The following is a 13,343-nucleotide window of genomic DNA, read 5'->3' on the forward strand; positions in this document are numbered from 1 at the left end:
GAGCTACATGCAGCCAGCAAAAGTGACAGTAGACACACACACACACACACACACAGTGACATACACTACTGTAACCTTAACCATAACCACTAGTTGCTGATCCCTAACCTTAGTGTAACCCTAACCCCAACCCTAACCACTGACCCACAAACCAGCCAATTGAGAACAGTTTTTGTCCCCATTTAGAAAAGCTTTAGTCTGAAATGTGTCACTCAGTCCCATATTAACGTGACATTTGAGTACATAACTCATAACAAAGGTGAGCAGTTTAGTGAGTCACAAGGGGCCTTAAAGTTCAGTGGGCGGTAATATCCTCAGGAAGCATCAACAATGCCGTTTGTATGAGTAAGTTTTTACAGTGTAAATGCTCTCTATATATTCAACACTTACTGTAACTTGGCATGATGCTTTTATAATCATGGTACACACAACACTTGATGTCTTTCTCCACTACTTGAACATTTTATGACTCTGGGAGTTTACAAGACAGGTGTGTGTGAGTGTGTGTGTGCTGATTATATTGTCATGTGGTTCTTTTGTAGTCGCATATTCAACACATTCAAACTTTATGACCAAGTGGTTTTACTGGCTCACTGGAATAATAGGTAAAAGGTAATTGGTTGATGGAATATCAAGTGAGAGGGTGAAGTGTTCAGTGTGCATGTGTGTGTGTGAGTGTGTGTGCCCTACCCACCCCCAATTGTTTGCCCTGTCGAGAGTGTGTAATGTGATATTTTCTTTGTGATGGCCCATCCGTCACTGATAAACTTATTCACACAAGCCATTGGAGAGCTTTATTCACTGCTCACCACTCTTTCACATGCATGGTAGGTTGTCAACCAACAGCTGGCCACAGCACAGTGTATTAAAACTAGATTGAGATGTCTTTCCAACACAACAATGTATGTATGTTTCCATAAAATGTCAAAGGCACTGAGACAGACACATACAAAGGACCAAGGAGGGGCAGCACAGAGAGGGAGAGCAAAGACATGGGTGTCATTAGGTGTGTAAATTATCCCTCGAGGCTACATGAAAGTCTAAGCGGAGACAAACAACAGCGCAGCAGGAGACTTGAGTTTGGAAGAGTAGTTCGTGAAATGGCTTTAATGTCCTACTCCTCCCCTTTGCTATTCCTCCAGTGCCTCTCCACACCCTTTAATGGAAGAGCTAAAAAGTTTGAATTAGCCCTTTGAATGGAGAGAGGAGACACTCAGGGCAGACATTATCCAGTTTACAATGCTCTGCTGAAATCTCCAGACAGAGAAGACAAACTACACATCAGTTATTGGACAGTTTTATCCATATGAGATCATGCAGTTTTGGACTGGGTGAGCATAGCATAGAAAGTACTGTTGTGGCTATGAGTACCTACAGTATGTGTACATAAAGTACACATATATATTAGGTATGTACTGCATATTTGTACAGGGAGAAAGTAAATAATTGAATAACCAAAACTATGACAACAAAGAGCTAGCATGTGTTTGAAATGTGACAACCCTGTAAAAAGCCTGATTGGAGAACATCAGTGTTGACGCTGAACAAACCAGAAAACAAAAGTTTACATTTTGGGAAATGTACTTGTTTGCATTGCAGTGACGAGTTAGATAAGATCAATATCATCCTGGCCCGTGGCAGAGTCAGGATGTTTGAAGGGCAGGGGTGAAAAAAATTAAATAAAAAGGGCACCAGCGCACAGAAAGTCGTGATATATTTATAGTGAAGAGACGGCACTTCAACATATTTTCTCCACTGGAAGCCACCATAGAGGCCACTTTATCATGTTTTATCTACCAGAAGATCATTCATGTCCTAACATGCTATATTTAGCAGATATGTTTACCATTTTGATCATCTTAGTTTAGTATCTTAGCATGCTAACATTAGCTTATATCATATACACTTATTGTGATTACTCATCACAAAGTACAGCAACTTATTAGATGTACTTTTGACCTGATGATGGCGCTAGATGGGATGTGAAGGACTTGAGTATTTTAGCCAAAGTGATGGACCGAGTGACCGAGAGACACTGCTGCTAGCATGACAATTAAGCATGTAAGTGGATATATTTGTGAGTGTGTGCTCTAAAACAAGAGGTTTACGCCCATTAGGTTTAAATGAAGTTGTGAGTTTTGTGTAAGTACATGCGGTTCATTTGAGCAGTTGACTAGATAGTCCCTCATGAAGTCAGACACATTCTGTCCATTCAGCAAGTGGTCCACACACACACACACACACACACACACACACACACACACACATACACACACACACACGCACACCCTAATAGACTCAGGTCAGATTGTGGTCATAGAGTTACTCAGCACAAAAGTTAAGCCTTGGCTGCACAAGCAGTCATCACACCGGGAACAATGCCGCACATGCACACACACACACACACACACACACACACACACACACACACACACACACACACACACACACACACACACCAGCCTTAACATAACTCACACTTTTTCTATAAGGATTAACAGAGAGAGTTGTGTGTGTGTGTGTGTGTGTGTGTGTGTTTGGGAGTGCGGCAGGGCAGAGCTGTCACACAACTGAAGAGGAAAGAGGAAGTGAGTCGTTTATGGAAAAAAGATGGGTGTGATCTGGACACGCTTCAGCTAACGAACTTCATGTGAAAAATAATCAAGTGTAGAGGAAACAGAGTGTCTTGTTAAATATCTTTAAAACAAATGCAAAGTGTTCACTTCATGTCATTCTCTTGTTCAATACAAACTTTCATTAAATATTCAGTAACCCTGGTGCCCCCATGTTCAAAAAAACTCTCCAAAATTGCCCTCTTGGATGCCCTGTGGTCGATAAAACTTGATAAAGTTCCCTCTATGGTGACCTTCCATTGAACAAAACGTGTTGAAGTGTTGTCTCTTCACAATATGTATCACGACTTTCTACGCACTGGTGTCCACCGCATACAGCTGGTGCCCTTTTTATTTTTTTCGCCCCTGCCCCTCAAACATCCTCAGTCCGACACTGTCTACGGCTACGTTCAGACTCAAAATCACCCTCTGGGAAAGCAATGCAAAAAGCCTGCTTTTGTATGTGTGCGTAGCCTTCAAGGTAAAGTAACTTGAATGTGCGGTTAGACACATTTGCACTGTAGTAAAATTGGAAGTTGACACAGAGTCACTTTTTTTGGACACAAAACCTGTATTTTTTTTGGGACAGCCCTACTGAGAGGAAAATGACAGTATCAGCTCAAAAGTGTCATTTGTTTACATTGAAGGGATAAAGACCTGTAGCGGAGAAAATGAAAAAGTCGGGTGATTTTAATACAGAGCCACAAATCTGGGGTGGATGGTCAAGACAACAAAATGTTGGACTTTATCATAAGAGACCCTGTTTGCTTCTGGTTTCCTACAAAGAGTCAATGACCTCAACCAAACATTCTTAAACCTTAACCATGTGGTTATTATTGTAACCCTGATGACGATGCAAACCAAGATCTTTACCTGGCCTTTACCGAGTTGTTTTTGAAGTGTTATTAAAATGAATGAGAGAGTCGTGGTGGCCTGGTGTTAGAGACGTTGCCCCACAAAGACAGAATGTCACAGATTCAGTTATTTTAAAAAGCACTTCTCTGTGGTTTGTGTTCCTCCTCCATCTTCCTCATCCTCCTCCTCCCGTTCCTCCTCTCTCCTCCCTCTCTAATGAAATTCTCAGCTGCTGCAGTCACGCGGGGTCATCCCCTCGGAGACTATTTTAGCTATTTTAACTGCACCTTGTTGGCCGACCGAATAACATGTGTGCTTTGCGAGCTTTTGACGTTAAATTTGAATAAACCAAAAGCAGTTTCACCTGTTTTGAGAGTGATCTCATCACTGAAAGGAAGGAATGTTTCTTACACAGGCCACATCTCTATAAAATGCAAAGTGATGATGACCACACGCATTAAACTTGGGCTATGCAAAATCATTACTCACCATTACAAGGAATATGTTGTGTGTGTGTGCGTGCACGTACACGCGTGCAAGTTTGCGTGTGGATGCACATGCACATCTCTATTAGTCACCCACACAGATTATACTTAAAATTGTTTTGTTTTGTGCTCATTTTTCAGAGAAAACAGTTATAAATGTCTGGAGATGAAATGTCATATATCGGGTACTCAGATGAAAGGTTGGGGCACATTCATAGTATCTTGAAAGTGTCACAGATAATAAAATGCTAAGAAAACAAATAGGATTAATAACAAGTTTCGCCTCAAGAACACTTGATCTTCATTCTTCCTCAAATCAGCATGGAGTTGCTTTAAAGGAATAGCTAAACTTTTTGGAAAAATACGCTTTTTTGCTTTCTTGCCAAGAGTAAGATGAGAAGATCGATACCACACTCATGTCTTTGGGGTAAATATGAAAAATTACAGCCAGCAGCTGGTTAGCTTTTTGTCTAATCTACAGTACATGTGCCAAGAAGTAGGACATATTTCCCTGTAAAATCACAATTATGACACCATAGATTAAACAAAAGTCATAACATAATAATTTAAACTGCAAGCAGTGATGAAAGGGCCCTCGCACCCCCGTGGACAACAGCTGGACTTTGGGCCTGCGACACGCCTGCGAAATGTCACGTCAATTTAACTTCCTGTCTCCATTATGTTGCGCTATAGAGAACACTCACTAATGACACGTTCGGTCGAAGTATATCAAGACTAGTTGGCAGCATAACTCAAGTCATGATTGCCACAAAAAGGTTCTCCTCAGTGTTTAAAACAAGTCATTTTCTGCTGCCACTAGGGTGCGCTACGACTGTGACTGAATATTTGCATTTAAATGTGTTGAGGCTGCGACGTTTATCAAACGCGAGAAGTGTGTTGCAGATTCAACCATGTCGTTCAATCGGAACTCAAGCTTTTAGTAACTGTACATCACAAAGGTGTTAAGATTGCCCTGACACAACTTAAAATCGATCTGGTGAAAGCTGTAGGAGGAAGTTGTTGAAGCACAATGTGCTAATCACCAAAAGTGAGCACTACATTCAAAATGGCTGACTTCCTGTTGGGTTTGGGTCATGGCACCTAGAGACTTTTTTGTAGTTCTAGGTGTGCTAGCAAGCCATTTTGTTGTTCCCATGGCCCGAAACCATGAAATACTTAAATTTCCACCAGGTTTGAATTTTGTACAATGTTATAGGTTCAATAGGTTCTTTATCAGGACCTAATTATTGAGCTTTAGATGTGCTAGTAGGTGGATTTTTTTATTGTTGGACAGAGTCATGCTTCCTATCTGACTCTGGGAAAGAAAGTTTTTAAGTATATCTGACAAAATGTTGAACAATTTATTTAACATGGAGAGTGAAAAAGGCATGGTCCCTCACTGGCTTCCCACGCACTCAAATCCCAAGCATCAGTCTGCTGGGAGGCCTTTCATAGGTGAGAAGAAGCTGTAGCTTAATTTTTTGAACCTAGCCTTGTAACTAAAATGGAATATATGAAGTATGCAGTTGTATTTACGATGTTGTGCAATATAGTCGAGCAATAAACGGCATGCTTTGCAGCCCAAGTGGAAGAGGAATTTCAGATACTTCTTACTAGTTATTCTGGTCAGGCTGTAGCCAAAGGAATCCCAGACATCAAGTCTTCATGCCTCCATCCCCCAGCCTCCATCTCACCAGCCCGCAACCCGAACCCCTGATCACATACACCACCCAGCTCAGACAAAACTTATCAAACATTTCCCCCTTTTCCCCCAAACAACTAAACTCAAACCTTGCAACTCAGCCTCAGAGTGGACTTTTTTGGTCAGCACTCTGATGTTTTTCTAAAGCAGAAGATAGTGATGTGTGTGTGTGTGTGAGTGAATATGAGATGGCTGTGTGTTGATGGTACCCTTACTTGACCTTTTGAATTGCCAGAACCTTCACACTTCAAACAGCCTCCATCACAATGCCGAAGGCATGGAAGCTTGCCTACATGTGAGCAAACACACACACACACACCCGGTCGGAAGAGGTCAGAGGTCAGCGGAGTGGAGCGGCGGTGTGTTGGCTGACGGGGAGGCCGGGTGGTGTCTCCTGCTCCCGCTCAGCTGTCCTGACTGGCTGCCTGAACAGAATAACCCCAGAATAACCATTGTTATCTCTCTGTCTGGGTTCATTCTGTGTTTGTGTATCTGCATCCAACAGTTGGGGGGACAGTTGAGATGACCATGAAAATATCTTTGTTCCAAGGAAGGGAAGCCAGTCGCGTGTGTGTCCTTGTGTGCGTGACTGTTTATGTTAAGGAAGGAAGATTAGCTCAGCTAGTGGCCTATTTCTGGTGACACCGGGTTAGACAGAAGTGTTTCCCTCTGCATTTGCGCGCACACACACATACAGGGAAGTTTTAAACTTCTAAGACAGGATAGAAAGCTACACTGTATTTCCTACCATAGAAAGGAGAAAACATCTGCTGTACGTGTTTGAGCAGTAAGTCTGACATCGAGAAATACACACAGTCACAATCAGGAGCTGTTTGTTGCAGCACAGTTAAGATATTCAATCTGAATTTTGGTAAACACTTACTGTAATATTGGGGCACACATATTAACCATTAACCACTTGAATATTAGCATGTATATTAGTAGCATATTGGAAGGAAATTGTAAATGACTTATGATCTTCATATGCTTTGGTAAATATGCGCTCTATGAGGTGGTAGTAGATAACACACCACATATTTACATTTGTTGTTAGGCATTAATATGGTCTATTGACTTGTAGAACTTGTGTGACCACCAACTGGCCAACCCTTAAATGGAAACCATAATAGCTGGAGTATTCATTATTTTCGCTAATTTTAAGTTAAGATGTTCCTCAACTGTACGTTACGTGGCGGGCGGTGCAAAACGTGGTGACAATGTGCATTGGCGCCAGTGAGCGATGGTCCTGGAGCAGAGACGTAGGTTGATGGTTTTCAGAGAGCGATTGAGAGTTATGGTAGTTCTGAGCATACTGTATTTTGTAGGTTTTTTTAATAATGTATTTTCTAGTTGTGAGCATATTGAGCATATGAAGATGCTCCAAGAATTAACATCACAATGAGCAAAAATGCCAATGGAGTCACTGGGGACATACTGTATTTCTATTGCGGATGAAACCATCAACCTGCAAAACCAAAATATGTACAAATTGAAATATTTTGTTCCTGCATTTAGAAATCAATTGGATGTTTTGTGTTTTTATTTAAAAAAGTTTAATGAAAACTGGAGAATGACTTGTATCTTGTGGTACTTGTGGCAAGGTCCATACTAAGTAAAGCATAATAAGTATTCATGTGCAAGAACTTTCTTATTTACCATCACAAAGCAGTCATTAGTGGTAGAACATGGTCAGGGAGAATAAGGCCTTACTAAGTGCTTTATAATGTCTAATAAAGAGCTAATAATCATGCTAATAAGAAAGTAGTTAATGTACAATATGTGTTCCCTAATCTATAATGCCTTATTCTTTAAATTTGATTTTCCCTTTAGACATTGTGCTGATGTGACTCGACACTGTATGTGTATGTATGAGGAAATCTCATATTCAAATCAGTGAAATGCAAAAGATGAACAGCTAAACTGAGCACATGAGTGGTGGTCTGTAAGGAGTTTATTAAAAACCTTTCGATAAAAGGAAATGTCATATAGTGACTAACCCTGATCACCAACTGTTTGGTTTGGTTTGGTTTAGACTCTTAAGGTGATTAAGTTAGCAGCGTATAAATGAGTGAAGCTAGGCGTGTCTGTCCATCAGCTGACACAGAAAGTGCTGATAAACCGTAATGACTGTGTAATTTACAGATTGTTAATGGCTGCTTCTTATCAGTGCAATACTTGCGCCACTACTCATTTCCTTGTTGACTTGTTGGGTTTGGGTGGCTGTGCCCTCGTTTATATGTTTTTATACGTGTGTGTTTTCAAGGGACAAACCCTGATATTGCCGAGCTCTTGACCTAAATCTCACAGTCACTCCCAGTTCTCCTCTGCCATCCTTCTCCAACGTTCGGTTTAATTCCAGCTTGCTTCGGTTGGCTCTCCGTCCATGTGGCATTGTGTCATGCGGCCGGGTGCTTAAGCAAATTAATGAAAATCTGGGGATGCAAATGTAATGGAAAGTAGCGTGTGTTTGTGTGGGTGTCATCTTTTATCTCTGCCTGATCTTGTCTGTTTAGGCATGTACACACACACACACGGCTGGGGGTGAAGAGGGAAGCAGGAAGAGTTGGCAAAAGTGACGAGAGTTTCTTTTTGTTTGCTTGTTGTAACTTTGTGTCTCCCCCCAGGCTTTTGATGCAAACAGAAGTAATTTACGTATAAGACAATTCAATTTGATTTCTTTTTGTTCCTCTTAAACTACTTCCACTGTACACACATCATTTTTAAAGCGCGTCTTCCTCTTTTCATTTTAGTTAACAATCCACATCTAGACAGTAGTTTTCTTTTATGTGTTTTTATGGATCCCACTGGATTTCTAGCAGGACCTGCCCCACTCTGTTCCTGATTGGCTTGCGTCTATCGTTTTCATATGACGAATGACGAATGCGGCTTCATGGTCCTGGCACTCTATGCTACGTGCTAAATGCATTCAATTTTGCATTTTTGCATTCAAAAGTTGATATATATTAAAAAGTGTCTTGCTTGGCATGAGAACACTCTTGTATAACTCCGCCGTAGTATTTATAACCCTCCATAAAAAACGGCATCAGTAGAAGAAAAATTTGTTTTAGACTTAAAAACATTTAGAAACATGTCCAGAATAGTGTAGCGTTTCACTTTTATCTGCAGCAATATGAACGCCGTCTGAACTTCTCCCTCCTGCTAACAGAGGAGAGGAAGGGAGGGAGGAGAGAGATGAAGAAAACAGTTTGTCCGCCAGCATTGTTCCACAATCACATCTCTCCCACTTGGTCACTATCTCTGATTCACTCTTTCTGTATAATTTTCTGTATATTTTTTCTTCTCCAATAATATTGCTTCTATCCTCCGCTATCTTCTATCTCGTATCTTTGTATAGTTTTGTTCCTGTGCCGTTCAATGTGCCTCCTGCTGATTGTCCACAGTGGAAGGCCTCCACAGAGCGAGTGTGGACACACACACACTCACAAACACACACACACACATGCATGCTGTGAGAAACAGGAACAGGGGAGGCGGGGGGTGCTTCCTGTCTGGTTGTAGATCTGTGTGTGTGTGTGTTTGTGTGTGTATCTGGCATGTATCCAGGTGGTAGAAGTGCTGTGGAAGGAAGGACGGCGGGGAGATTTGAGTTTTAATGGTCACACAGGAGGCACTACTGTACTGTACACACATGAAAGCAGCTCGCATACAGCAGAAGGCAACAGCAGGGGACACCAGTCACTGCTGGCATGAAGTTTCATGAGATACATTTCTTGAGATACAAGGGATTTTGTGTTAAGTGCAAAAAAAAATAGATATAGAATATATTTTTACATGATATTTCACCTTCTATTTATATGTCATGTCAGATGTAATACTGCCCACATTCTTGCTGCACTGCTGCTCTACACAACACTGCAGGAGGAACTGTAAACTGTCACAGTTATGCAGGACGCATGAATGAATAGTGAGAGTGGTCCCTGTTTGTGCCTCTCATGTATTAACATTACATTCGAGTCACAGACCGCTGCATCAGATTTAATGAAAAATAAATACCAGCTGGTATTTGAAAACTGAACTGTTCACAGTGTTCTCAAAGATTCTTCCAACCATTTGGATTTTGAGACATTTCAACAGATTTTAAAGCTGTTTCTGTTATTGACTGTTATTTAAATAAGGGTCTTGAACACTTAACCCACTGATTATAATGTTTGATGTGTGCATGTAGATCTGCAGCCTCTGAGCCTCCTCCACTTTTTCTTATGCAATGCTCCTGACTTCTGGGTCATACACTGTAGAAAGGGAAAACATGTCTCAAACACTGTGTTTCACAATGTGAGCTGGGTCTGTCTTGCTTCTGGAAATAATTCAACAAATAAAAGTTGTTTTTTTATATTGTCATTGACTCCACCATCAAACCCATGGACATATACATGTAAAATAATACATGGCCAGCAATACATAAAAGAGATATGATGCACTTGCAAACTACACGTCTCTTTAGTTTTGGATGGGACTGTGTTAAGAGAACAGCTCCCACTCCTCTTCTGGTAAAACCTCTGATTTTGTTTTGATGAAAGATTCCAGAGATAAAGATGTGGGTTAATACAGAATCATCAAGGAATCTTAAAGGTAAAAGCTACACAGAACATCAGGAGGCAGCAACAATATCTATCTGCCTCAGGTGGGATACGAATGAAAAAGCCTTATGTGTCCGCCTTATTGTTTCCACCTATAGGTCTACGACAATAGCAGGCAACTGATATGTGCCTACAGTGACATACCGTGTGAGTGGGTCTTCAATGTTTGCAGTGTGTTTACCTGTCTGTTTGGTGGACACCTGACACTTGCCAGAGAGGTCAAACCGGTTCCCACCACTCCTGTCCATGTGTGTGTTTGTGTGTGAAAGTGTGTTTGGGTGAGAGAAGTCGTAGGTGGGGTCAGTAGCCCGAGGAGCAGAGGTTGATGGGATTGCTTTGTTGTTTAAACAGGCTCTAGCTGTGGGAGTACGTGTGTGTGTGTGCAATGTTTAAATGTTCAACAGCAGCCTGACACTCAGGTGATGGACAGAATAAATGTTTGGGTGTGTGTTAGTGTGTGTGTGTGTGTGTGTGTGTGTGTGTGTGTGTGTGTGTGTGTGTGAATGCTTCTCAATGTCTATATGCAAAGAATCCAACAAGGAAAAACCAGAAAGCGAATGGGAGAGAGAATCCATTGTTTTAAGTCTTACAATGCGTCATACTGATTCCATCCATTCCTTTCCTGCCTGCACAACACGTTATGTGTGCGTTCCTGTGCGTGTGTGTGTATATGCTATGTCATGTGTATGAGTATGTACACACTGCACGTGTACAAACGTGAACGTGTGCAAAAATTTTTAAGAAGAGTTTTTGGTCTAATGAGAATTTTTGTCCGTGGTAACCTGCTCTTCTTGCACAGCTACACGAGCGGGCGACCTGAGGCTTTTAAAGAGAATCCTAATAAATGTCGTGCCTGCAGTGTGTACAAGGAGGGGTCGAGCAGTATCATAGTAGTTTTAAAGCCTCGAACATGAATCTGTAGATCTCGGTCTGTTTGAATCTAACATTGGAGCTGAATTATGAAAACTTGTCCGTTGCGCTATCTAAGCATCATTTTTTAGGTTCCTTTTTAATTAGAGTCAAACGGAAATTTGAATTCTCCTCATATTGTGTCAGGAAATATAAATGATACTACAGCTGTTGTGCACATTTTTCCACTTTTCAAAAAAGATCAAAAGAGACATAACAAACATTGGACATATTTGTGGAAACAGTGTCCACGCCTCATGCCTCGGGGTCTGTGTGTCCTTGAGTAGCAGCTCAGGTCAGTTTTGCAAGAAGAAGTCAGCGTCCATGGTACTCTACCCACTGGACCATGTCATAGACCTTTTTAATAAACACACTTAAATAAAACTAGACAGTGAAAGATGGCGGCCATTGAGTCTAATGACTGTTGCTCGCCTGGCGCATATGCCAAAAAAAAGTTATCTCGCTTCCGGGATTACTTCCTGGTTATGCCGCCCACTGAATATACGCTGAAGGGTTTCTCCTGCTGCCCTTGGCGCTAGTTCCTTTTCGGCCCATAGACTTTACACTGTGATGATGTCACAGATTTTTTAAATTTCTTTTCTTAGCTCAGGGAAAGTTGCATGAGCAAAAAAACCTCCATCGATCAAAAAATCATATTATAAAGAGTCATGATAAAGCATGTGTGCAGTTCGTGGTGTCCTGTCCATGACCCATGACCCATGACCCATCATTGTCTCAGAAAGTTAGCTTAGCTTGTTAACATTGGCACTGAGCCAGTGTTAACAAGCAACTAACATGCACATAAACATATGGATTGCTCGGCTACCTGGTTCCACCTGTTTCCAGTCTTTATGCTAAGCTAAGCAAACCGGCTGCTGGCTTCATATTGAATAGACGGATACATGAGTGTTATAAATTCTTTCATTTTACTTGCGACGAGAAAGCAAATAAGCTTGTTTCTTAAAACGTCGATGTTAAATCTAGCCAGCCTATAAAAAGGCCTACATAAATGTCCGTCAGGAATCCTTAGCTCCATAGTGCTATCATGAAGAAGTGTAACCAGGTGTCACAGCATAATTGCATAAATTCATTTATAGCTGACGGTGTAAAAAGTCTGTTTACACAAAGACACACAGATCTCTAAAGGCGTATCAGCTTCGGGGCTGAGTCGACAAACCACTCTCCCATTAAGACTTGCCATTTGCAAATAACCTACGTACATCTGAAAAATCAACACCGAATGGAAAATTCAGCAATTTAGAGAACAAGCAAAAGTTTGCTGTGTTATACCTGACTTAGTTTAAAGTATGACCTCCGGACATCTGTCCCCATCCGTGGTCCGATGTTTCCACTGTGACAGGATGGGATTCTTTTGTGGGAGACAGTCATAAGGAGACAGTTAGTGAGGACAGGCACGAGGTAATGAAGAGGGCATTGTTAAGGCTTGTTATGCAGCACATAATTCTTTGCATTTTTCAAGGCGACCACAACGTGGGACAGTCCCCACTGCTGGAGTGTGAATCTGTCGATCCAGCCTGATGTAAACTGTTTGACATGAAGTTATTTTTTAGGTTTTTACATCTGAAATGTGAGCTTTTTCTTACAAGTGATTACATTTTAGGTATAGAACTGATTAGTGGTGTGCTTAGACTCTATGTAAAGGCAGGGGGAAGACCTTGGGCTGTCCCGGTGATCCTCTGATGTGACATCCAGTCTTATTTTGTCATAATTCTAAATACAAATAAGTAGAAGCTCCTATTCCTACGATAGCTGATTTTTAAATCTAATTCCTAACCTGTCAGATATTGATGATTTGGGATGGCAACCGACCTGACCTACAGGCTGAGTTTGTTATTCTAAGTGTCTGACAACATTATCGAAACAATTCCAGCTGAGATAGACCTTTATGTTAAACAATACAATTATTTTTGTAACCAGAAACAAGCCTCATCAAGGACTCAAGGACAACTTTGATGGTTGGAGTTGCACCAAAATATTTCATTACTGCCAGTGAACCTGTGTCACTGCTGCCAGATGAAGCAATCTGCTGGACTGGCTCCAAAACTTTTAGTGAGTATGAATCATTTACACATCAAAACAAGTAAATATAGGGCCCATGATTAAAAATACAAAGTATTTCCCTTTAAAGTGGCACTGTGTAGTTTTGGAAAAGAAATTCGAA

The sequence above is a fragment of the Pagrus pagrus genome, assembly GCF_965226575.1.
Source record: "Pagrus pagrus genome assembly, chromosome: 13".
Lineage (NCBI taxonomy): Eukaryota > Metazoa > Chordata > Actinopteri > Spariformes > Sparidae > Pagrus > Pagrus pagrus.